Source organism: Apodemus sylvaticus, chromosome 1 (assembly GCF_947179515.1).
Source record: "Apodemus sylvaticus chromosome 1, mApoSyl1.1, whole genome shotgun sequence".
Classification (NCBI taxonomy): Eukaryota; Metazoa; Chordata; class Mammalia; order Rodentia; family Muridae; genus Apodemus; species Apodemus sylvaticus.
Genome location: NC_067472.1, coordinates 172,605,618 through 172,630,707, shown reverse-complemented (window position 1 = coordinate 172,630,707; position 25,090 = coordinate 172,605,618). Strand labels below are relative to the sequence as shown.

The following is a 25,090-nucleotide window of genomic DNA, read 5'->3' as shown; positions in this document are numbered from 1 at the left end:
GGGAAGAAAAGAGAGCAAGGCCAAGCAAAAAGGGTGTCTTGTCAAGGCCTCTTTAATGAAAGGCTGAACACCTGGTTTTGAATATACCATGAGAGGAAGTAGGGAAGGGCTGAGGAGGAATGCTAAAGGCACAGAAAAAGGAAAGTTCATCTGAGGCAGATGCTGACTGCTGCATCTAGCTGCTTTTCGGGAATGCTGGTTCCGCCTAGACAACCCCAGGTGTTCAGCCAAGATAAGGACCAGTTGATAAGCCTCGTGTGAAGAAGGGAGTGGTTCAGTTGTTAACCCAAAGGTCACTGAATTCTCAAGGTGAGGGCCATTGAAAGTCTGGTTTCCTGCAGTTTGGTTTCCCACAACAACTGTAGGTCAAGCAGCAAGAAGAGAAAGCATTGCAAGGAAAATAAATTCAAGAGTCTGTGGCAGCTTCTTAGCAGTAACCAAGATTAAAGCTTCTCTTGTCAGATTCCTCAGCTGTGTTAATGTTTGCATTCTCCCGGGAGCCAGAAAAAGCTTTTGTAGTTCTGTTTCAGTCCTTGTCTTCTTTCTCTCCAGCTTTCATTTCCTTTGTTGCCGCTTCCCTATCTGCCCTGGTCGCACAAGCCCACTGGGTTCCAGACTGGGGAGTCAGCATCCTGTGGAAATACACTTGCATATCCCTTTCCAGAGGAAATTAAAGTGTCCATCCATTTCCAGGTGCTGGTCATTAGGTCCTTCCACATGACTCGGGGGGTTGTTCTATACTTAAACCTCCCCAATGTTTTATAGCAGGGGAATTCCCCAGTTCATCAGTATTCAAATTATATAAGACAAAAAGAGAAAGACTCAATAAACAGTGGGGAGAGAAATAGCTATTATCAACCCTAAGGCGTGTTATCTGATTTCTAAAGTTTGATGTGGCCTTTCAATAATAGCCTGCCCCTGAGCATTATAGGGAATTCCAGTGACATGCATGATTTTTCATGCCTGTAAAAATAAAGCAAAGACTTTTGACATGTAAGCTGGAGCATTGTCAGTTTTAATTTTCATGGGTTTCCCCATTACTAAGAAACTTTGAATCAGGTGTTGAATCACATCATTTACCACCTCATCAATTCTTGTGGAGGGAAAGATTATATGAGAGTAAGTATCTACAGTTACAGGAACACAGGCCAGTTTTCCAAACTCTGGAACATGTGTAACATCCATCTGCCATAACGTTAAAGCTTTGAGACCTTGGGGTTTCACTCCCATCTTTGGGAGATGGTAAATTTGAGTAAAATTGCTACAATTCTTTACTATTTGTCTAGCCTGTTCTCTTATGTGAAACATCCTCTTTAATGAGAGAGCATTTTGCTAATGTAATTCATGGCTCTCTTTTGCTTCTACTATATTCATGATTATACCCCTAGTAATGACATCAGCCATGTAATTTCCTTTGCCAGGAGGACCTGGTAGATTATAATGTCCTCTAATATGTCCCACATAGTTTTTTCTGTTTGGTCCCTAATCAGGTCCTGCAATTGCTGGAACAATCCCGGGATATGGGAGTGCCCTGATAGAAGAGTACTCTCTAGAGCTGGGAATAAGTTCGCTATATATTTTGAGTCTGTATAAAGGTTAAATTTAGCTGTAACCTTTTGAAAAGCAAATAAAACCACTCTAATTTCTGCTTCTTGGGCAGAAGTGTGGGTTCCTTCCTCTATCAGAGGTGAATGTCCAGGTACGTATACCACAAACTTTCCATTAGAAGATCCATCTGTAAAAATGCATAAAGCAGACTCCAGTGGCTGCAGGGAACATTTAATGGGAAATATTACCTCAGTTTCTTTGGAAAATTCTATTAAAGTATGTCTGGGATAATGATATTTAATTTGACTACTGTACCCTTGCAAAGATGTTCCCCAATTCTCATCCTCCATAAGCAACGGTTCAAACTGTTTTTTATTGTAGAGAATAATGATATTATGCATTTCCTTCCCAAATAATTCTCTAGACCTCATCCTTCCTTTAGAGATCAAGAGTGAGCACATAAAAGGATAGGAGGCCAACATTTTTTGTTGCATATGGTGTAAATGTATCCTTTACAAAATCTCTGCTTGCCATAAACATCCAGTGGGAGCATAGGGTGTTCTAAATATAAGTAAATCCCATTCCTAATTATATAAAATGTGTTTCACTCTTGCTTTATTTAATTGCTCTTCAACCAAACGTAGAGCTTGAATAGCTTCGGTGTCATAACACGAAGAGGTTTTGGATCAGCTTCCGCTTGTAGTAGCTGAAACAGAGGACTTAATTCTCCAGTTGTGATTTTTAAATAAGGTCTTATCCAATTAATATTCCCCAATAATTTTTGAAAATCATTTAATGTTTGTAATTTACCCACTCTTATAGACACCTTTTGTGGACTGATAAAATCATTATATATTAATTGTCCTAAATAATTCAAAGGTCTATTCTTTTGAACTTTATCTGGAACAATAACCAGGCCAAATGTTGTCAATTGTTCAATAGTATATTCTAGGATATTATAAGCCATTTCCTTGGAAGGATGCGCTATCAATATATGATCCATGTAATGAATCAAATACGCATCTGCATATTGTTCTCTAACTTTGATTAAAGCCTGATCCACATACTTTTGACACAATGTAGGACTATTTTTCATACCCTGAGGAAGAACTTTACAATGATATCTTCTATATGGTCTTTTTAAATTAACTGATGGAACACTAAATGCAACCGTTTTACAGTCCTCAGGATATAATTTTATAGTAAAAAAAAAAAGCAATCTTGTAAATCAATTACAATTATTTTCCAACCTTTAGGCACTGCCACAGGAGATGGAAGTCCTGGCTTCAAAGCACCCATATCTGTCATAGTTGCATTAACCACTCTCAGATCTTGTAACAATCTCCCTTTCCCTGATTTGTTCTTTGTAACAAAGAATGGTATATTCCAAGGACTGATGCTTTCTTCAATATGCCCTTTGTCTAATTGTCCTTGCACCAATTGTTCTATAGCCTGTATTTTTGTTCTGTCAGGGGCCACTGATTGAGCCACACAGGCTCTTCTGATTTCCATCTTATTTTATCTGCATGTAACAGTGCTGATCATTCAAATTATCAGATGACACCAATTTTAGATCCATGTCTTCCATAATGTCTCTTCCTCACAAAGAGAAAGGAAGAGAGGGAATGACATGAGGCCAAATCATTCCTGTTTTACCTTCCAACTCCCATCTAAGGAGGTTGGAGCTCTGAGCTACATTTGAGGCCATTTCCAATCCTAGCAAGGAAGAGGAAGTCCTCTGACAAGGCCAAGCAGAAGGCCAGTTTTTTCCTGCTATGAAGGTTCTATCAGCTCCACTGTCTAAGAGACCCTGAAGCAATCTTCCATTAATCCTTACCATCTTAAAAGGCCTCTGGGCCCCAATATCTTGGACACAGGCTATCACATCAGTGGATCCAAACTGCCCTTGTCCCCTATTTACTTTTAACACAGGGTTAGGCAGTTTAAGATATGGCAACAAGAGAAGTTGTGCTATTCTCTGTCCTTTATGTATCTGTACTGTATCTTTCAAAGGTCTTATCATCACTTTTATGTCTCCTGTGCTGTCTCCATCAATCACTCTGGCAATACTTCAAAATTCTTTTTATAGTTTGAACTATGCCCAATTATAAGTCCAACTATTACTTGTGGTAATGTCTCTATGATTGAGGTTGGGATTTAGATAACTCCTTCCCAGGATGACAAAATGATATCCTTGCAGGAAACTAGATCTAACCGAGCACTACCTGGAGTAGCTCTAGGCAGATCATGAATAGTAAATTTTGGTGCCTCAGGGTTATGGGCACACTATTGTTTAATAGGGTGATCTTGGTCCTCTCTTTCAATTCCAGGGCTGAGAGGTTGCCCCTGACCTAGTTTTGTGAGGTTTCCTCGTCCTTCTCCCCTTTAAGAGGTGTTCAGTCCTTGTGGAGCCTAGATTTACATGCATTTTTCCAATGCTTCCCTTTGTGGCATTGAGGGCACACTCCTGGAAAAAGGCTTTTCTTGTTAATCCTATTGTTTTCTCCAGGACACTGTCTTTGCATATGTCCTTTCTTTCCACACTTAAAACAAATGGGGTCAGTGGAATCTCTTCTTCCTCCATAGGTTTGCTTAACATAGGTGATCTTTCATAGTTGCAGCTTAGGCCACACCTTGCACTAGTGCTCATGAGGCATCTACAGAGGCTTTTAAAAAGTCCTGCACTGTTCCTGATTTTCTGATGGGCCTTATAATGTCTTGGCAAAAAGTATTAGCATTTTTCCCAAGATAATTGCTTAAGGAGTATCTCAGTACCTTCTGAGGGTGGCATCATTCTACTTACAGCTTCTTCAAGCCAAGAAACAAAGTCCTTATAGGGTTCCACATTGGCTTGTTTAATTCCTGACAAGGTAGTTCCTTTGGTGCCAGGAGGGGAAAGCTTTCTCCATGCTTGAATAGCATTATGAGTAACTGCTCCTAAAACATCCCTGGGGATGGTTACTTGAGCTCGAGGAGCGGCATAGGCACCTGTCCCTAGCAGCATATCCATCCCAGGCTTAGATCCTCTTTTCCCAAGAAACTGTGTCACTGTAGTTTTTGACCTGTCTGTGTACTCAGTCCTCCAGAAAACATAATCTTCGGGACTCAAAGTTGCCTTAGCAGTTTGATGCCAATCATGAGGGATCAGCCAATGGCTGCCCACCATGTCCAAATCTTGTATAGTATATGGAGCCAAAGGGCCAGAGGACTTAACAGCCGCTTGCAATTCTTCTAAAATTTTCAAGGGGAGAGTCTTCCAGATGGGATCCTCTCCATCCAATCCTTCTACTTCTGGAAAAAAGAAACGTACATCCCCTGTCCTTTCAGCCTCCTCGATGGCTCCCTTAGATCCAACAGGAGCAAAAGGGCATCGCCAAGGGGCTCCCTTCTTTAATGACAAACGAGGATTTCTCCCAGGAAAATGGTTCCTATTTTTCAAGGTCCCATACTCAGTAGGCTCCTCATCCAGGTCCTAATCATCACAATATTTGTCATCATTGACATCCTTATCATTAAGTGTTATCAAATCTCACACAGAGTCTGTACCATAGTTAAGAGCAGGCCCGTTTATGGGCTTAGCCTCCTTTTCATTCTTCACAGACAAGGTCTCATGAATTAAACCTTCAAAATCAGTGGAATCTATTAATAGTTCTCTCATCTGTAACCATAATGGATATGCATTATATTATTGGAAGTTCACTATCTCCATGATTCTGCACATACTTCCTCATTTCTTTACTCACTCTTTTCCAGTCAAGTAATGACAAAGTATCTTCCTCCAGGAACCAAGTACTCACTATTTGAAGAACACAAAAGAGTCCTTTAACATATGTTCTGAAACCTTTAAACCTATACTGGCCATCATACATTTAAAAACAAAAAGGACCATTCATTCTGGCTTTTACTCAGATTTCCCCATATTACCTCATGATTATTTGCACTCCACCCATAATCCTTTACCAGCAGAGCCATGGATTCCTGGTAAGAGCCCACCTATTACCTTAAAAAAGAAAAGAAAAGAAAGAAATTACTCGTCCAAAGAGTCTCTGTTCAAAGGCACCACCTTCCATGGACTGACCCAGCCAGGGGGAGTCACAACCTAGGGGGAATTGGGTCTTTGGTATTCAAGAGGGCACGGGTGTGGCAAGGTAATTACAGAGACACCAGAAGTGGTTTGAATCTGCTGCAACTTTACTTTTTAGCAAGATATTTTTATAGTATACTGAGGAACAGGTTAGGGTTGGCACCTCTCCAGGAATATTCAAGTAATTTCTAAACAAGGTATATTTCCATCTTAATTAAAACAGTAAATAGACATGACATGAAGCCCACAGGAACTCTTGCTCTATGAACCATGATCAAAAGCAGACTTAGGTCATAAACCTTAGACACATGATGTTCGAGTCTAACTTGTGGTTACTTAAAGTTGTGTTAATAATCAATAGGAGAGCCTGGGCCTTCAGGCCAATTTGTATGTCATAAGCCTTCTTGTGCCACCAAAAGTCAAAATGCTTTAAGAATGAGCACATATTCATTACAAGAACACTCTGTACTGCCCTGGACAACAAACATCGAGGTAGCATGGCTCAAACTAATTCATCTCTATTATTTAAAGAATACTATAGGACCTTCTGCCTTTCAATGCTTTTACCCATCTGTTACCTACTTTATCATAAGTACCTGTATAAAGCAATAGCTATTCAGCAGTCCTATACTTTCTCCTACTGTGTTCTTCCTGCTACAAACTATTCATAACATTCCCTAATGTCTCTGTTCTTTGTGCACTACCTTTGCTAAGGTAAGTAAAAAAGATGGAGCCTGATGAAAAGCATTCCAAGACCTTCTTTCACTAAGATTCAACATGAATTCATTGAGAAAAGGACTGGAAGTAGTAGGCGTAATCGCCACATTCTCTTTTCCTTCCACTGGAATATCAAAATTTCCTTTATCAATTAACCATCTTGTACGTTGGGATCATGCTGTATAAGGAATGAAGGAGAAGGGGAAGGGGAAGGGGAAGGAAAGGGGGAAGGGGAAGGGGAAGAAGAAGAAGAAGAAGAAGAAGAAGAAGAAGAAGAAGAAGAAGAAGAAGAAGAAAGGCACAGTGCAGAACACATAACACAGGAAGCACAGTATCCTTGGAGAACATCGAGGCCCATTTCAAGGCCAGATGTGGGCACACTGCCAGGGACTTCCAGGAAGCCTAGCCCCGAGGGGCAGTTTTCTCCCATCTGCCTTAATGACATATTGTCACTTTACACAGACAACACTGGAGTTGGTGTGGCATATATGAAGGAGACACATGTCCTTAAAGAGGCAATGAATAAATCCCTTAAAGAAATCAAGGGGCTCAAGAGATAGCTCAACAGTTAAGGACACTGACTGCTCTTCCAGAGGTCCTAAGTTCAAAGTCCAGTAGCCACATGGTGGCTCACAACCATCTGTAATGGGATCTAATGCCCTCTTCTGATTTGTTTGAAGACACAGTGTACTCACACACATGAAATAAATAGCTAAATCTTAAATAAAAGTGAAAGACATCCAGGAGAGTACAGTAAACCAATTGGTGATAATCAACAAATTCATTACAGATAGTCATGGAAAGAAAAAGAAATAATTGGAGGACACCAGCAGATCCTTTAAATAAAGCCAAAAAAAAAAATCATTTGAAGTGAAACAGTTAAAGACCTTAAACTGATATCAAACAACTATCAAATTCAGGGTCAAAGTGAAAAAGAGAAAAATGCTACTACTACTGATGCTGCTGCTGCTGCTGCTGCTACTGCTGCTTCTACTGCTGCTACTGCTACTAATGCTGCTGCAACAGCAACAGCAGCAGCAGCAACAACAACAGTGAAACACACAGTATATTCTTTGAGAAAAACTAACACAATATGCAACTCTAATCTAAACTAACTAAAAAGAAAAGAATATGCAGACTAGGAATATCAGAAACAAAGGGGGTCAGAAAACCAGACATTGAGGAAATCCAGAGAAACATAAGGATATACTTTAAAAACGTGTGCTCAATTGGAGATTCTAAAAGAAATGAGTAATTTTTTCTTAAGTTCTACTTACCAAAGTTAAACAAAGATCAGTAAAATAATTTAAATAGACCTATAACAACTTGTGATATAGAAGTCATTACAAGACTCTCAATTTAAAAATCCTGGACTGGATGGTTTTGGTGAAGACTACAATCAAACATTCAAAGAAGACTTATTGTCATTACTTCTCAAAGTATTTTACAAAACAGAAACAGAAAGAATATTATCCAAAACCCTCATAATCAATGCACATAAAAATTCAACAAAAACCGAGTATTACAAACCAATTTCCCTTATGAACATAAACCCAAAAATATTCAATAAATTATTTGCAAACTGAATAAAAAACACTTCAAGAAGAATGCTAACCATGATTGTAAAGACTTTTTGGGATGAGGATCGACATAAAAAAATGCAGGCATCAGACTTGGACTGACTCAAAGCAGCTGAAGCTGTGGTGGATTAGGAGCCTCAGACACAGGGGTGGGAGCTGAGGTGGTAGCAAACCAGCTGGAAGAATAGCAAAACGCAGCAGGATGGTGGACTACCATGGAGCCAACCAGGCATACTAGTATTGCCCATGCAGTAGCAACAATGGTGCAGGTGGTGGCAGAAGCATGGGCGACTATATGGCCAGGAGGATAACTGGGACCAGGAACTTTTGTTGGACCTGGCCTGGTAGAAGTAACAGAACAAGACCTACACATCCTTGTGAAGGATGTGAACTCCCATCTGCAGAAATCTGGCACTTAGATCAAGAACATCTATGAGGACTTCAGGGATGGGCTCAAATTTATGCTTCTGCTGTAGGTAATTTCATGGGAGCGGTTGCCTAAGCCAGAGTGGGGGAAGATGTGAGTGAACAAGATCAACCATGTAAAGAAAGCCCTAGACTTCATCCCCAGGAAGGGAGTCAAGCTTGTGTCCATAAGGGCAGAAGAGATTTTGAATGGTAATGCAAAGATCACCCTGGGAATGATTGGGACCGTCATCTTCAGATCTGCCATTCAAGACATCTCTGAAGAAGAGACCTCTGCTAAGGAAGGACTTCTCCTCTGGTGCTTGAGAAAGACAACCCCATACAAAATTGTCAAGGTGAAGAAATTTCATATCAGCTGGAAGGATAGTCTGGCCTTCAACACACTCATCAAATGGCACAGACCTGAGCTGATTGAAGTCACCAACCTAAACAAGGCATTTGAAATGGGTGAGAAATACCTTGATATCCCCAAGATGTTGGATGCTGAGTACATTGTGAACTCAGCCCACCCAAAGAGAAGGCCAAAATGACATATGTGCCCAGCTTCTACCATGTGTTTTCAGGAGTGCAGAAAGCTGAGACTGCTGCCAACTGGATCTGCAAGGTGCTGGCTGTGAAACAGGAAAAGGAGCACCTGATGGAAAATTACGAATGCCTGGTAAGTGATCTTCTGGAGTGGATCCAGTGCACCATCCCATAGCTGGAGCACTACAAGCTTCAGAACACCACCCAGAAGATGCAGCAGAAGCTGGACGACTTCCTGCACCGTCAACGAAGTGTAAAACCAAATCCTCACAGGAAATGGCAAGGGTATCAGCCAGGAGCAAATGCAGGAGGTCTGAGCTTCTTTCAACCACTTTGCAAGGACCATGGTGGGGTGCTGGGGCCTGAGGAATTCAAGGCCTAACTCATCAGCCTGGTTTATGAAGTGGAAAATGACCAGCAGGGTGATGCTGAATACAACCAGATCATGAGTGTGGTTGACCCCAACTACAGTGGCCTCCTGACCTTCCAAGCATTCACTGACTTCATGTCGAGGGGGAACACAGACACAGAAACTGCTGATCAGGTCACTGCATCCTTCAAGTTCCTGGCAGGGGACAAGAACTCCATCACAGCTGCCCCTCCCCACAAGGCCAAGTACTTCTTAGCCTGCATGGTGTCCTACAAGGGGCTGTACGCTGCTCCTGGCACCCTTGACTATAAGTTCTCCACAGCCCTCTATGGGGAGAGCAACCTGTGATGCCCTCAGCCACCCTGAACAGAGACCCCCCTTGGCCTCCCAGATGTGTTGAGGAGCCCTGCCCCCACCCTGACTCTGTATCTATGCAAAGAGCTCTTTGTGGTTCTTCTCAGGATTCAGGCAGGGGTGGGTTAGGAAGGCCTCTCATTCTCAATCTTGTAGGGGAGGGAGGCTTAACCATCAGTTTTCTGGTCTGCTATATATATGTTCCATGTTGTGGGTTCTTAGTTTATATGGAGGGAACAACAGACCCCTTTGCCCCAAACATATCTTTGTAAAGCCAGGTCACTTCTACTCATGATGCCCCTTCAAAGCCTTTGACATCCAGGCCAAATTTCCAAGTGACTTGTCCAGGAACTGCCTGCCCTGAGATGTCCAACAGAAAGCACACAGTTCCCAAGGACCAGGTTATAGTGGCTCCTCCCACCTCCCTGCCCCTGTGTGATCACCAGGAACAGAGGACCTGCCATAACCCTTCTCTGCCTCAGGAGTGGATGCTGGGGCTATCAGCCCTGCCAAGCTGGCTTTGGTTCTCATGTCCTCTGAATGTCAGATGTTTTAATGACCAAAACCAACAACACACAAAGAAAGGAACAGAAATAAGCAAACAGTAAAACCATTTTTAAAAAGCTTTAAAAAATATAAAATATTTAGTAATTTCAGAGTATTGCCATTTACTTTATTAACTTACAGATTTATTATATAAATATATGTCCATATAGCTTCATATCTCTGCCATCTCTCTCACTCTCATAATGAAGACATAGCTGATTCAATGATTTTCCCCATGTAGAGGTTGGCAGGGGTCTCAGGGGAACCCCTGAGGTGAATGTGGGTTGCTGGCCTGCCTGCCTAGTCATTAATGAATTTCTCTCCACCCGCCCCCTTGAATTCATTCTGATTGATTTTTATTTTATCAGTTTCTGGACAAAGCATCCTCTGGGGATGAGAGAATAAAATGAAATATTTTTCAAAAGGAAAAAAAAATAAAGAAAGTTAACATTTTTAATGTTATATTTATTGAAACCCATTAATCAGGATGGTGAGTCCCCTAGAAGTTCATGTATTTTCAAGGTCCCATTTGTCAAATCTTGATGTTAGAGCACAAGGCATTGCTGTTCTGTTCATGAAATTTTCCCCTGCCCATGTGTTCAAGGTTCTTGTCCACTCCCTCCCCATAAGTTTCAATGTATCTGGTTTTGTGTGGAGGTCCTTGATTCAACTGAACTTGAGCTTTGTACAAGGAGACAGAAATAGGTACATTTGCATTTTTCTACACAATAACATTCAGTTGAACCAGCATCGAAGTGCTGTCTGGTTTCCACTGGGTGGTTTTAGTTCCTTTGTCAAATATCAAGAGATGATAGGTGTGTGGGTTCATTTCTTGGTCTTCATTTCTATTCCAGCAATCTTCCTGACTTTCTCTGTACCAATACCATACAGTGTTGACCACTATTGCTTGGTAATACAGCTTGATTTCAGGGATGGAAATGCCCGTAGAAATTCTCTTATTGTTGGGATGTATTCATGGTCCTGTGCTTGTTGTTATTCTAAATGAATTAGCAAATTCCTCTTTCTAATTCTATAGAGAATTGATTTGGAATTTTGATGGGGATTGAATTTAATCTGTAGATTGCTTTCAGCAAGACAACCATTTTTATTGTAATTAATCCTGCCAATGCATTAGCATTAGAGATCTTTCCATCTTCCATCTAAGATTTAGGTCAATTTCTTTCTTCAGAGACTTGAAGTTCTTGTCATGCAGATCTTTTCCTTGCTTGGTTAGAGTCACAGCAAGTTATGTAATTTTATTTGTGAAAATTGTGAGGTGTTTAGTTTCCCTAATTTATTTCTCAACCTATTTATCCTTTGTGTATAGGAAAGCTTCTGATTTCTTTGAGTTAATTTTAAATCTAGATACTTTGCTGAAGTTGTTTTTCAGCTGTAGGAGTTGTCTGGTGGAATGTTTGGGGTCACTTAAGTGTATGATAATATCATAAGCAAATAGTAATATTTTCATTTCTTCCTTTCCCATTTATATCATTTGAGCTTCTTTTGTTGTCTCCTTGCTCTAGGTAGAACTTCATGTACTATTTTGAATAGATAGGGAGAGAGTGGGCAGCATTGTCTAGTATCTGATTTTAGTGGGATTGCTTCAAGTTTCTCTTCATTAACTTTGATGTTGATTACTGGTTTACTGTATGTTGCTCAAAAGATAGTTTAAAATGTGTTTTGGTAATTTTAATTTTTTTTTAAATTACTGATACAGTTAGCAAAAGGGTAAAGATATACTGGATTTTAGAATGGACTACTAAGTTAGAGAAGCCTAGAGAAGTGCTAATTTCTAAATGAAGAAAGGATATTTATTATATTGGGCAGAAGATTTTATATTTGCTCCAACAAGAAAAGAAAAACTATATCTTCCCTCCAAATTATTAAAAAATAATACTCCACCAGGGAAGACCCCCTGAAGATCTTAGCTACAAACAAAAAGAGGAAGATTGCAAGGACAAAGCAAGTAACATAGGTACTGATCCTGCAACATGCAAACACCTCTCAGAGTGGCTCAGAAATTAAAATACATTTCTTTGCATAGGCAATACTATGTTGGCTACACTATAATCAAGACTTTTAATGTCATTCTTTAAATGGTATAAATAAAAATTGATATTATAAACTGAAATTATTCAGATTAACTTTAAATGAAAGTAAATGTCTTTCATCTGTTCTGACGAAGAGTGTAAAATCATAATTAATTGATTTGTGCATGTGGCATATGTCATACAAATATGTTTATAGAATTATGCATTGCATGTAAGGTTTGTATAGTGCTGAACTGAGGACTAGCAAAGCATCCCTGACAGGGGTCAGCCTTGAGGATGCTGGGAGGACCTGTTCTTCCAGCTCCCTGCCTGATAATTCCTATCTGATGCTGGCTCCAGAGACTAGCTTCAAAAACAACTTCAGAAATGGATGATAATCCCTAGTGACATTGGTTCATATGGAATCTCAGAAGGAAAAAAATAGACTGCCTTAAAGTGTTTCCATAATGCAAAATGCACATGATGGCAGAAGTGTTCAGTCAAGACTTCAGTTATATATTGTAACACCAAATTCTATATGCAAAAAGCCAAACCTGCCAGTGACTTCTCATATTTACAAACTTTTGCTGTGCAAACTTGCTCCCTAATTTAAAACTGTTGGTTAAATTAAATTGGCTAGAGCCTATTACTAGAGGGAATAGAGGTAGGTTGGTTTGGAGTGATCTGGTTCGAGGAAGAGAAATCAGAGGGAGAAGGAAGAAGAATGAGAGAGGAGGCATCAGTAAGGGGAGAGGAATGAAAAGCATGGGGTCAGGAGAAACAGCAAATTACTGGATTACAACAACTGAGAAGTAGCCAACCCTACAGTCAAAACTATAGATTAGGGATTACCCTCAATGATTGTCAAAGTCAAATAAACTAACAATAGCCTCAGTGTCATTTATTTGTAAGATAGTCTCAGATAAGCTTGCATTGCATGTATTACAGTATGTGCACACTTGCACTGTGGTGTGCATGCTGCATTAAAAGAACACATCACAGGGGTGTATTGTCTCCTTCCTCTATGTGAGTTCCAGAGATAAGACTCATATAGTCAAGTTCAGCTGCAACTTCCTTCACTGCTCCATATTTGGGTATAAAAATATGTATGCATGTGCTAGCGTTTTAGTGTAAATATGCAAAATTACCAAGTGCAATAATCAGAATAAAAAAAGAAAACCTAGTTTGCAGAATGTAGGATGCCCAGACAAAGAACTCAGGTTATAAGGTTTACAAACAATCCTATTTCTTCACTAAAACAATTCTCTGCCATTCATTTGTAGTTCTGAGGAAGTGTTAGGAAGAAATATTTGATGCTCAGAATAAACTAAAATAATCCAAAAGTGAAAAAAATAGTAGAATGTCATTTTCACTTGACAATAAAATTTATTTAAAATGTACATATTTCCACAATCCTTGGATGAAAATATGTTTACAATCTGAAAAAGAGACAACAGTTATCTTATGTAATGTATCAACTAATATTATTTGAGCACCATTGAGGTAGCCCAGTGGGAAATGCTGGTTATAAGCAAGGCCTATAACCTGATCTTGATTACAATACAAAGATGATCAACCATGTCCTATAGTTTCCATGAATCTGCAATGTTTATGAATCCAAAATCTCATCTCTCCCTCTCTCTCTCTCTCTCTCTCTCTCTCTCTCTCTCTCTCTCTCTCTCTCTCTCTCTCACTGGCACACACATACGCACGCACACGTGCACACACACACACACACACACACACACACCACACAAACTAAAAAAATATATAAAATGTATAAAATGTGTCAATCCATAAGTTGCATGTTATATCTTCATTGGGTAAGTAAAATGTAGTTGCTACATTCTTTCCTGTTTGCAGATGACATACTGACATAGAAACCCTACCAAACTCTGGTGAGGATGTTCCATAGTTCAGTTAGAATTGTGGTAATTCCTCATGTGACGGTGGTATGTGGATGATTGGCAGAAGCTACAGCTACATAGAGAACAGGCATAAGGCTTTTCTCCTGTGTGAATCCTCTCATGAGCCTTCAGGTTCATCTTGTGGCTGAAGGACCTTTTGTGTGTGCAGCATATGAAAGGCTTCTCTGGCTTGTGTATGACATCATGAATTCGGAGGCAAGAGACTCGTTTGAATATTTTCCCACAGGTGTCATAGGACAATGCCCTCTTACTCAGGGGTGTTCTCTGGTGGGATGAAAGGTGACAGGGATATTTGAACCTCGTAGGACATTCTTCACAGTTGTATGGTTCAGGATCTCCATAGTATCTCTCTTGATGACTTTTACATGGTGAGTTTGCCTCATGATTCTGTCAAAGGACAGTCTCTGAAATAGGAGGCTCTGGCCTGGAGATGAACCCGGGTACGACACTAGGGTCTTCTTCAGGAAAATATTCTCCAAGTGACTCTTGAAGTCATGTGGATATTCGTTGACTTGCTCTTATAGAATCCAGAGGAAATTCATGAGAAACATCTCCCACCTCAGGCTCAGGATGATACATTCTCTGGTTGATGAATAGGGAGTCCATTTTGTTCCTGGGAATGTTATTACCACTATTTACTTGAGTAGCATTCCTGGAAGTATTATTCCAATCTTTGCTGTCTACAGAGATGCCAGTTCTGGACAAATCCATTCGTTGTGACTCCATGGAGACATTTACAGTAGTAGGTGCACTCAGGAACTTTACATGATGACTGGAGTTGTATTGACTTCCTCTTCTGGTACACTGAGAGAATTGACAATACGTATATGAGGACTTCATGCTTAGGATCCTCTTTTTTTCTGGATAGCACAAAGGGAGTACTTCTCATTTCCAGTACAGATATCACCACTGGTTTCTTCAGTATATTTCCAAGAAGTATCACATTCATTTTCACTGTTTTCTTATCCTTTGTAGAGAAGACAATCTATGAAAATGTAACCAAAAATAAAATAAAATAAAATAAAACATATCCCCTCAGAACGTGCCTTTTCTGCCCAGTTTACCTACTAACCTTTACTCAATAATATATCTTGTGTATTGACAACTGGCGTCCTTGCATTCTTTGGTGTTGGCCTTGTTGATGATTGCTGCTGTTTTCAAACCTTGATGACTTCTTTTAATGGCATGTTTTCAGAAGAGAGGGCTTCCTGTCCTTGCATGGAGACATGGACCTGTAAACAAAGCCAGGTTCCCCTTATCCAGGAGTTTGTGGATTGCATTCTCCTATCCAAACCTTGCTAGCGCAGGAAAACTGGGTACCAATTAGATCAGTTTTCTATGACTATGTCTAATGATCTTTTCCTGGCTCTCACAAATTCTGATTTTTAAAGTTACTATAGATACTGTCCTTTCAAATGTTGAGTCACTATCTCTAGAGAAACACAAAGTTATGTTCCTGTGAGCTCTGCCCACCAAAGATTCTTTAACTGAACAATGCATTGAAGGAGGAGAAGCCTTTCTTAAAGTGGCCATCGATGTTTCCATATTGGTCTAACATTACCTGAACTTTTCAAAGTGTTTTGTCTCAAAGAAGCAAAAGGCATGCTCTTGGAAACATGACTGGATATTATAATAAAGCTTATTGCAAATCACAAATACAAGCAAGCACAATACCAAGAAATGAACCAAATCACTACACCAATAAAAATCCAAACAATATATATGAAATAATAGAAAGCAGTTTTTAATTGATGTGGAGGAATATGTGCACAGTGTGGTTTAAAATTTTCAGGTGCTTTGCAATTTCTGTTAAGCAAAGCTTTGAGAAAACATCCAACATAATTAAATTTATATTAAGTCTATCCAAATTTGGATATTTGGACTGAAGCACCATTAAACATCAAAGAAATTCTTTTGGGTATGGCATTGTTTTGTATATAAGTAACATCCGTATTTCAATATCAGATATGTACCATTCTGAAAACTCAGTTCTCTAGACAGTGAATCATTTGATATGTAGTAGCCAATTTGGGAATCCATCTAGTCAAGTTGATCCCAAGTTTTCACCACACAGTTCCAGGGATCACAGACTAGTGCTGTGAATGTTTTTTTTAAGTGTGTGGGGCAGAGTCAAACACAATCCTCATGGATACAGAGCAAGTACCTTCATGAACAAACTGTCACCCACACACAAGTTATCTCATCTACATCCTTAAAGTCTTTACCTGGTCAATTCTTTATAGTCTGTCAGCTGGCATGGAAATAAACTATATTTAGTTATGCCAATCAAACCTAATTGATAGGCTCCTTTCTGCTGTACTCATAGCTTTGAGTGCCTCCAAAAAGAAATTCGAGAGTGCATACACTAGAAGATTAATGGAACAACTGCCTTTAGTGCAGAATCATCCTGGATTTAAAATAGAGTTAAGAATAGCCAGGCTTACATAAACAGAAGGTATCAGAAACAACAACAACAAAAACAACAAAAAGATAAAGCACCATGACCACCCCAACCAATACCAACACCAATACCCACACTACCAATAACAAAATTAATATGCTAGAAGTAGTAAGGTTGTCCTGGAATCCGTATCAATAGGAAAGTATCTTTGTTGCTGTTGTTGAAAATAATCCACAATCTACCTTGCCCGTATAAAACAAACACAATCTAGATATTTTATTTACAAACTCAAGCCCACATAGGGCAGATTTAGAGCTACTCTAACTTATTCGCCAACAATCAAGTCCCTTGTAACTTGTTGTTTCTCTGTTCCACGAGTTCATATTCCATCTTTTCCGTGGCAACTTTCTCCAATTAAGTCTCCTTCCTTCTTTAAATTCCTCTACCAGCAATAGTTTCACTCAGTCCTCCAGGCGCACATTTCTCCCTCAAATGAACAGTCATAGCCAGTTGATTTTGTTTTGACAAATTAAATTGGGGAGCAATGATCAAATAACATCATGTCTCATTGCTTCCTTAAAAACTGTTTCTTCCACGTTTTTGACCTCTTCTCTGGTTTCATAGACCATACATACGTTTTCTTGCTTTTAATATGTATGAACTTTGTGATTTACATCCTTGTATGAGACAGAATGTTTCTCAAATCTGTCTGGGTTCTCAGAGTCTGAACCACTAAACAAAGTACATAAAGGAGCTAGACCTAGGCCACCATCCACATATGTAGCAAATGAGTAGATTATTCTTCATGTGTGCTTTAAACAACTATTACAGGGGCTATCCAAAAAATGTTGCCTATATTTGGGAAATGTTCTTCTTCCTGGGTTGCCTTATCCAGACTCAGTGGGACAGGAAGTACCTCGCCTTGCTGAGATGTAGATAGCCAGGATAGAGCATGACTTCAGGGTTTCCTTCTCAGAGGAGAAGAGGACAAGGGATAGAAGAAGTATTTTGGAAGAGGTTGACTGGGGGGAGCAATGAGCTGGATGTAAACTGAATAAGTAAAAGACAAAGTAGAAAAAAATTGAAAAAAATTGATACACACATACACACAAATCCTTTTAAGTCCATCTGGTTACTGTAAATTTGAATAATTTATTTTCCGTCACAGACTGACAATATTCGACTGTGTATTGATACCATACTTTTTGTAGTGGCCATTCCTGTTACCAACTTGACTTCATCTGTAATGGACTATAATCCAGAATTGGAAGACTCACCTGTGATCCTAATTTGGAGGCTGAGAGATATGAGTTTCTGACTTGGATCTTGACATGGAGATCTTCAGACATAGTGGCTATGAATTCCAGAATGATTAAGATATCTGAGTTCAAGGTCATCTGGGATTTAGCAAGTACCTGATCCAGGCATGGGGGTACACACCTTTAATCTGGGTCACACTTTCTGCTGGGGACCTACATAAACACATTTGAAGAAGGAAGATTCCCTCTCCTCTTCCTTTCCTGATTGCTTTGTAGGACCGAGCAACTGCTAGATCATTGGAATTCCATTCACATCTGCTGCTGACCATTGTTTGGAGTTGGACTACAGACTGTAAATCACCAATGGATACCCTCTACTATATAGAACTACTATATAGATACTACCTATAAGTTCTGTGACTTTGGAGAATCCTGACTAAAAGAGAATTTGCTACCAGGAGTGGTACTAGAGGAGGAGAAGTATATGGATTTATCTTTTAAAACTTTGTATATTAGATCTCTATCAGTTGTAGGATTGATAAAGGGTTTTGCCCAATCTGTTGGTTGCCATTGTGATCTATTAACACTGTCCTTTGCCTTACAGAAGCTTTGCAATTTATGAGGTCCCGTTTGCTGATTCTTCATCTTAGAGCATAAACTGTTGGTGTTGTATTCAGGAAAATTTCCTGTGTGCCCAGATTCTTCTCCAATTTCTCTTCTATTAGATTCAGTGTGTCTGGTTTTATGTGGAGGTCCTTGGTCCACTTGGACTTGAGCTTTGTACAGGAAGATGAGAATGGATCAATTTGCATCCTTCTACATGTTGACTGCCACTTGATATATACAAAGAACTCTAGAAGTTAGACTCCAGAGAACCAAATAACCCTATTAAAAATAGGGTAGAGACCTAAACAAAGAATTCTCAACTGAGGTCTACTGGATGCCTGATTATCACCTAAAGAAATGCTCAACATCTTTAATCAATGGGGAAATGCATATCAAAACAACCTTGAGATTCTACCTCATACCAGTCAGAATGGCCAAGATCAAAAACTCAAGGGACAGCAAATGCTGGAGAGAATGTGGAGAAAGAGTAACACTCTTTCATAGCTGGTGGGTTTGCAAGCTGGTAAAACCACTCTGCAAATCAGTTTGTCAGATCATCAGAAAACTGGTCATAGCACTAACTGAGGACCAAGTTATACCACTCCTGGGCATATATCCAAAAGATGCTCCAACTTGTAATAAGAACACATGCTCCACTATGCTCATAGAAGCCTTACTTATATTAGCCAGAAGCTGGCAAGAACCTAGATGTCCCTCAACATAGGAACGGGTAGAGAAAATGTGGTACGTTTATACAATGGAATACTACTCAGCTATTAAAAACAATGAATCCATGAACTTTTCTTTTTTTCTTTTTCTTTTCATTTTTTCTCTGTAGAACAGGCTGGATTTGAACTCAGAAATCCACCTGCCTCTGCCTCCAAAGTTCTGGGATTAAAGTAGTGTACCACCATTGCCTGGCTGAATTCATGAAATTTTTAGGCAAATGGATGGAGCTAGAAACTATCATCCTGAATGAGGTAACCAACTCAAAAAAAGGACACACATAGTATGCATTCACTGATAAGTGGATATTAGCTTAAGAGCTCAGAATAGCCAAGATACAATTCAGGGATCACATGAAGCTCACGATGATGGAAGATCAAAGTGTGGATATTTTGTTCCTTATTGGTAAATGGGTCAAAACACCCATGGCTCACAGACAACCAATAGCATAAGAATTTCCCCCAATGGAGCAGTTAGAGAGAGGACCCAAGGAGCTGAAGAGGTTTGCTGACCCGCAGGAGTAACAATAATATGTATCTACTTGTACCCCCAGAGATCCCAGGTATTAAACCACCAACAAAAGAATATACACAGAGGGACCCATGGCTCCAGCTACATATGTAGTAGAAGATGACCATTTTTGAGAGAAGAGGCCATTGTTTCTGTAAAGGCTTGATTCCCCAGAATAAGGGAAGGCAAGTCAGGAAATTCAGAGTAACAATAACATGTATCTACTTGTACCCCCATAGATCCCAGGTATTAAACCACCAACAAAAAGATATACACAGAGGGACCCATGGCTCCAGCTACATATGTAGTAGAAGATGACCATTTCTGAGAGGAGAGGCCATTGTTCCTGTAAAGGCTTGATTTCCCCCCAGAATAAGGGAATGCAAGTCAGGAAATTCGAGGGAGGTGGGGAGAAGGAAGGGGATGAGTTCAGGGTAATCTGTGGGGTAACATAGAAAGGTGTTAACATTTGAAAAGTAAAAAAGCAAATATCTAATAAAAATTAAAAATCTGAGGCTTCACCTTCCAAATTCAGGATGGAGCTCTTGTGACCTTTAAATTCTAATGTACAGACAAGGCACACAGTTGTTAGTTATGTGCTGTATTCTGTGTTCTCATAAATCTGTCCTAATATGTCTCTAAAAAGAAGTTTTTTTTAAAGGTTTTTCAAGACAAGGTTTCTCTGTGTAGCCCTGGCTGTCCTGGAACTCACTCTGTAGTCCAGGCTGGCGGTGAACTCAGAAATCTGCCTTCTTCTGCCTGCCAAGTTCTGGGATTAAAGGCAAGTGCTACCACTGCCTGGCAAAAGAACTAATTTTAAATGTGGTTTGTTATTGTACCACTTTTTACAGTGAAACAATTCTTGAACAGTTATAAACTGTGCATACTCTATGAAGTTGTCCTCTGAGTTTATTCCTATGTGGAATTTCAGACCTTATCATGTCCTATAAATGAAGATTAAGTTCCATTCTTCTTAAAAAAGATCTGGAGTTGGTTTGATAATTCATCAGCACCTTCAACTATTGAAACCTCTCCAGATTTGCTGGCTCCTTAGAGCTCGGAGAATATTGAGAACTTGTAATGTTTGAAACTATATTTAAAGCTTAAACAAGCTAATGCCTTTGATTATCTTAATGAATTAGGTCAATTGGTGTATAAAACTTTCTACAAGTTATAAAAAATATCAGAAAATGATTTTGCTGGCTGGTTGCTCTTAGCATCTCCAGAAAAAAAAAAAACAATATAGAAAAAGAAGGAGTTCTATGTTATAATTTAAAAGCTTCAGATGCAAGTAACCCATCTAAAAGTTGATAACTTTGTCTTTGAAGAGAATCTTCTCTTCAGCAACGATAGGGCTCAAGTTGTAGAAAATCAAACTGAAGACCCCATTATAAGGTTGACTGATTTACAGTGCAAATTTAAGCCTCAGTCTCAGAGGGTAGCATCAGTTAATGTAAAAATATGAATTGGCCAATAATTGGATCCTAAACATGGGGTGGTGATGTGTGGCATGAGCCTGTTGAAGTTGAGAATTTTGACTTTTCAGATTTTCAAGCAGTTGCTCCACCTGAGGAAGTAGTATCCTCAGCCCCATCCCTTAAAATAATGTCTTATTCTTACAAGAGGAAATGAATTCCTTAGAGTCTGATAAATCAATGAGTTTCACCCAAAACAAATGCCACACAAGACAATACTGATGTTTTTCAAGGCCCAGCAATAGTTTATTCTAGAGCTATAACAAGACTCAAGGCAAAACAGACCCCTACAGGGGAGGTAGAAAGTGTAGTCCATGAGGAAATACACTACACTACTAAGGAGCTTAATGAGTTTGCTAATTCATTCAAGCAGAAGTCTGAGAAATAAGCATGGGAATGGATTTTAAGGGTGTGGAATAATGGTAGAAGGAATATAAAATGAGAGCAGTCTAAGTTTATTGACATGAGCCCTCTGATTGGAAATTTTAGGCTTAATATGGAAGCACACACAGTTACTAAAAAGGGTCAAAAGTTTGTTTGAATGCTTCCCTGAATTGTTTATCAAAAGATCCCTGCTAAAAAAGAGTTGGAGATGCCTAATATACCTTGGCTTAATGTTGAGGAGGGGATTTTAAGGCATAGGGAAATTACAATGCTAGAGTGGATACATTGTGTATAACCTAATCCTCTACAATGGTAAGGCTCAGAAGATATGCCCTTCAACAATCTCATGAGAAGCAAACTGGTGAGAGGAGTTCCAGCACATGTGAAACGTTTGTCTTTGCCATTTTCCTTCTGCCAGACTTTAGGGTTGGAGATGCTGCTGCTCAATTAGATGAATCAAATTCGATGGCTTTAATTGAGCCCAGAGGTAACAAGGGCCAGGCGGCAGCATTAAATTACCAGAGACAAGGTGATAGCAGTTATCATAATGGACAACACAGACAAAACAATGCTTACAATGACATACTCCATAATGGTCAGCACAAGAGAGGTGAAATTTACACTGGCATGTCTCCTTAGAAACTTTGGTACTTGCTAATCAATCACGGAATTTCCAGGAATGAAATACATAACAAGCCTACTCCGTGTCTGTTTGATCTGTATAAGCAGAAAACTTCTCAAATGAAAAAAAGGCTACATTGTATCCTGGCAACAGGCATTCTCAGCCAGTGAATCAATTTCCAGACTTGAGCCAGTCGGAAGATTCAGAACCACTTGAATGAAGGGGTCGCAAAGTTCCCCTGAGGAAGGATCTTGATAAGATACATAAAAGTTTCACTGTTAAACTTTCTCCAATATTTCCCCAGAGGGACCTACAGCCTTTTACATGGATAAATGTACACTGGGGCAAAGGAAAATTTCAAACTTTCCGGGGTCTATTGGATGCTGATTCTGAATTAACACTGATACCAGGAGATCCCAAGAAACATTGTGGCCCTCCAATTTGAGTAGGGGCTTATGGAGCACAGGTGATTAATGGAATTTGAATAATGTCCAACTCTCATGTAGGTGCAATAGGTTCCTGAGAACATCCTGTGTTCATTTCCCCAGTTCCAGAATGTAAAATTGGGATAGATGCACTCAGAAATTGGCAGAATTCTCACACAGCTTCCATGACCTGTGAAATGATGGCTATTATGGTTGAAAAGGCTAAATGGAAGCCATTAGAGTTGCCTCTGCAAAAGAACAGAATGAATAAAAAGAGTATGGTATTCTTGAATGAATTGCAGAAATTTCTACCACCACCAGATACTTGAAAGGTGCAGGGGTGGTAGTTCCCACCATATCTCCCTTTAACTCTCTTACGTGCCCAGTGCAAAAGACAGATGGGAAGCCGGACATGGTGGCACATGCCTATAATCCCAGCACTTGGGAGGCAGAGGCAGGCAGATTTCAGAGTTCAAGACCAGCCTGGTCTACAGCCAGATCTCCACAGAGAAACCCTGTCTCAAAAAAGAAAAAAAAAAAGACAGATGGATCATGGAGAACGACAGTTGACTATAGAAAACTAAATCAGGTAGTAACTCTGATGGCAGCTGCTGTACCAGATGCAGTTTCATTACTTGAGCAAATGAACACAAATCATGGTACCTGTTATAAAGCTATTGATCTCAAAAATGCCTTTTTCTCAGTACCTGACCATAAAGACCACCAATATCATTTTGCTTTCAGTCACCAAGGCCAGCAGTATGCAATTTTACCTTTACAATTTTGCCTTTAGGATATATTAACTCTTCTGCCCTGTGTTATAACTTAGTAAGAAGGGATCTTGATCATTTGTCTCTTCCACAAAATATCACATTGGTGCACTATATAGATGACATTATGCAGATTGGACCACGTGAGCAGGATGTAGCAACCACTTTAGACTCATTGGTAACATATATTGGTATCAGAAGATGAGAAATAAATCCAATGAAAATTCAACGACCCTCTACCTCAGTTAAATTCTTAGGAGTCCAGTCATGTGGGGCATGTAGAGATATTCCTTATAATGTGAAAAATACGTTATTCCACCTTGGCCCACCCACCACCTGGAAATAAGCACAATATTTATTGTGTCTATTCGGCTTTGAGACAGCACATTCCTCGCTTGGGTGTGTTATTGGGCTCTATTTGCCAAAAGACTCAGAAAGCTGCTAGCTTTGTGTGGGTCCTGGAGCAGGAGCAGTTTCTTCAACAGGTCCAGGCAGCTGTGCAGGCTTCTCTACCACTTGGATCATGTGATCCAGCAGACCTGATATTACTTGAGGTGAAAGGCAGATAGAGATGCTGTTCAGAGCCTCTGGCAGGCCACTGTAGGTAAATCACAGAAGAGACCTTTGAGATTTTGGAGAAAAGTTTGAAAAACAGATCTTGTCCTGCTATTAGGCCTTCATGGATACTGAATGTTTGAAAATATGACACCAAGTTACTATGTGACTTGAACTACCCATCATGAGTGGGGGCTCTCAGACCCTCCAAGTCATAAAGTGGGAGGTACTCAGCAGCAGTATATTATCAAATGGAAGTGGTATATATGTGATTATGCCAGAGCAAAGCAGGTCCTGAAGGAACAAGCAACTTACATGAAGTACTTACTCGAATGCCTATGGTTTCTATACCAGTTACAATGCCATCTGCTGGCAAGCATGCACCTATAGACTCATGGGGTGTTCCCTCTGATCAGGTGACTGAAGAAGAAAAGACTAATCTGGTTTACTCATGGCTTTGCATGTTATGTAGGCAGCATCTAGAAGTGCACTGCTTCAGCACTACAACCCCTCAGAGTGACAACCCTGAATGATACAGGTGAAGGAAAATTTTCACATTGGGCAGAAATTCAGGCTTCACTAAGGTAAAGAGCAGCATCAAAAGGACAAAGTCAAAGCCAACAGAATGGGAAAGATATTCACTAAGCACACATCTGGCAGAAGACTGATATCTAAAATATATAAATAACTCAAGAAAGTAGATAACCAACACACCAAAAAGTCTAATTTAATATGTATTACATGTAATAACATGTAATACATATCTAGGGAGAATTTTCAACAGAAGACTATTAAATAGCTGTTAAGAACTGAAAGGAATGTACCATATTCTTAGCCATTAGAAAAAAGCAACTCAAAATGACTCTGGAATTCTATCTTAAAAGTTGAAGAATGACTAAGATCAATATGATGAGTATCCATTCATGCTGCTGAGGATATGGATCAAGGGAATAGTTCCCCATTGCTGGTGTGAGTATAAATCTGTACAATGAAAATGGAAATCAATATGGTGGTTCTACAGAAAATTAGGATTCAATTTGCCTCGTGACACAGCTATACTAGTCCAAAGTATAGACACAAAGGATGTTTCACTGTAACACAAGAACTCTTGCTCAATCAACTATGTTCTTAACAGCTTTATTCATAATAGTCACACACTGGAAAATGATTATGTATCCCTGAACTGAAGAATGAGAATAGAAAATGTGGACTATTTACAAAATATAGTATTAAACATCTGACATAAATG

At 39.6% G+C, this 25,090-nt stretch overlaps 2 pseudogenes; one reads left to right on the top strand and one right to left on the bottom strand.

Annotated features, from left to right (window-relative positions):
- The first annotated feature begins 5,518 nt into the window (after positions 1-5,518).
- LOC127693962 (alpha-actinin-4-like) lies at positions 5,519-9,598 on the top strand (annotated as a pseudogene).
- Positions 9,599-14,096: 4,498 nt separating this feature from the next.
- On the bottom strand, positions 14,097-22,930 carry LOC127693898 (zinc finger and SCAN domain containing protein 4C-like; annotated as a pseudogene).
- Positions 22,931-25,090: the final 2,160 nt, after the last annotated feature.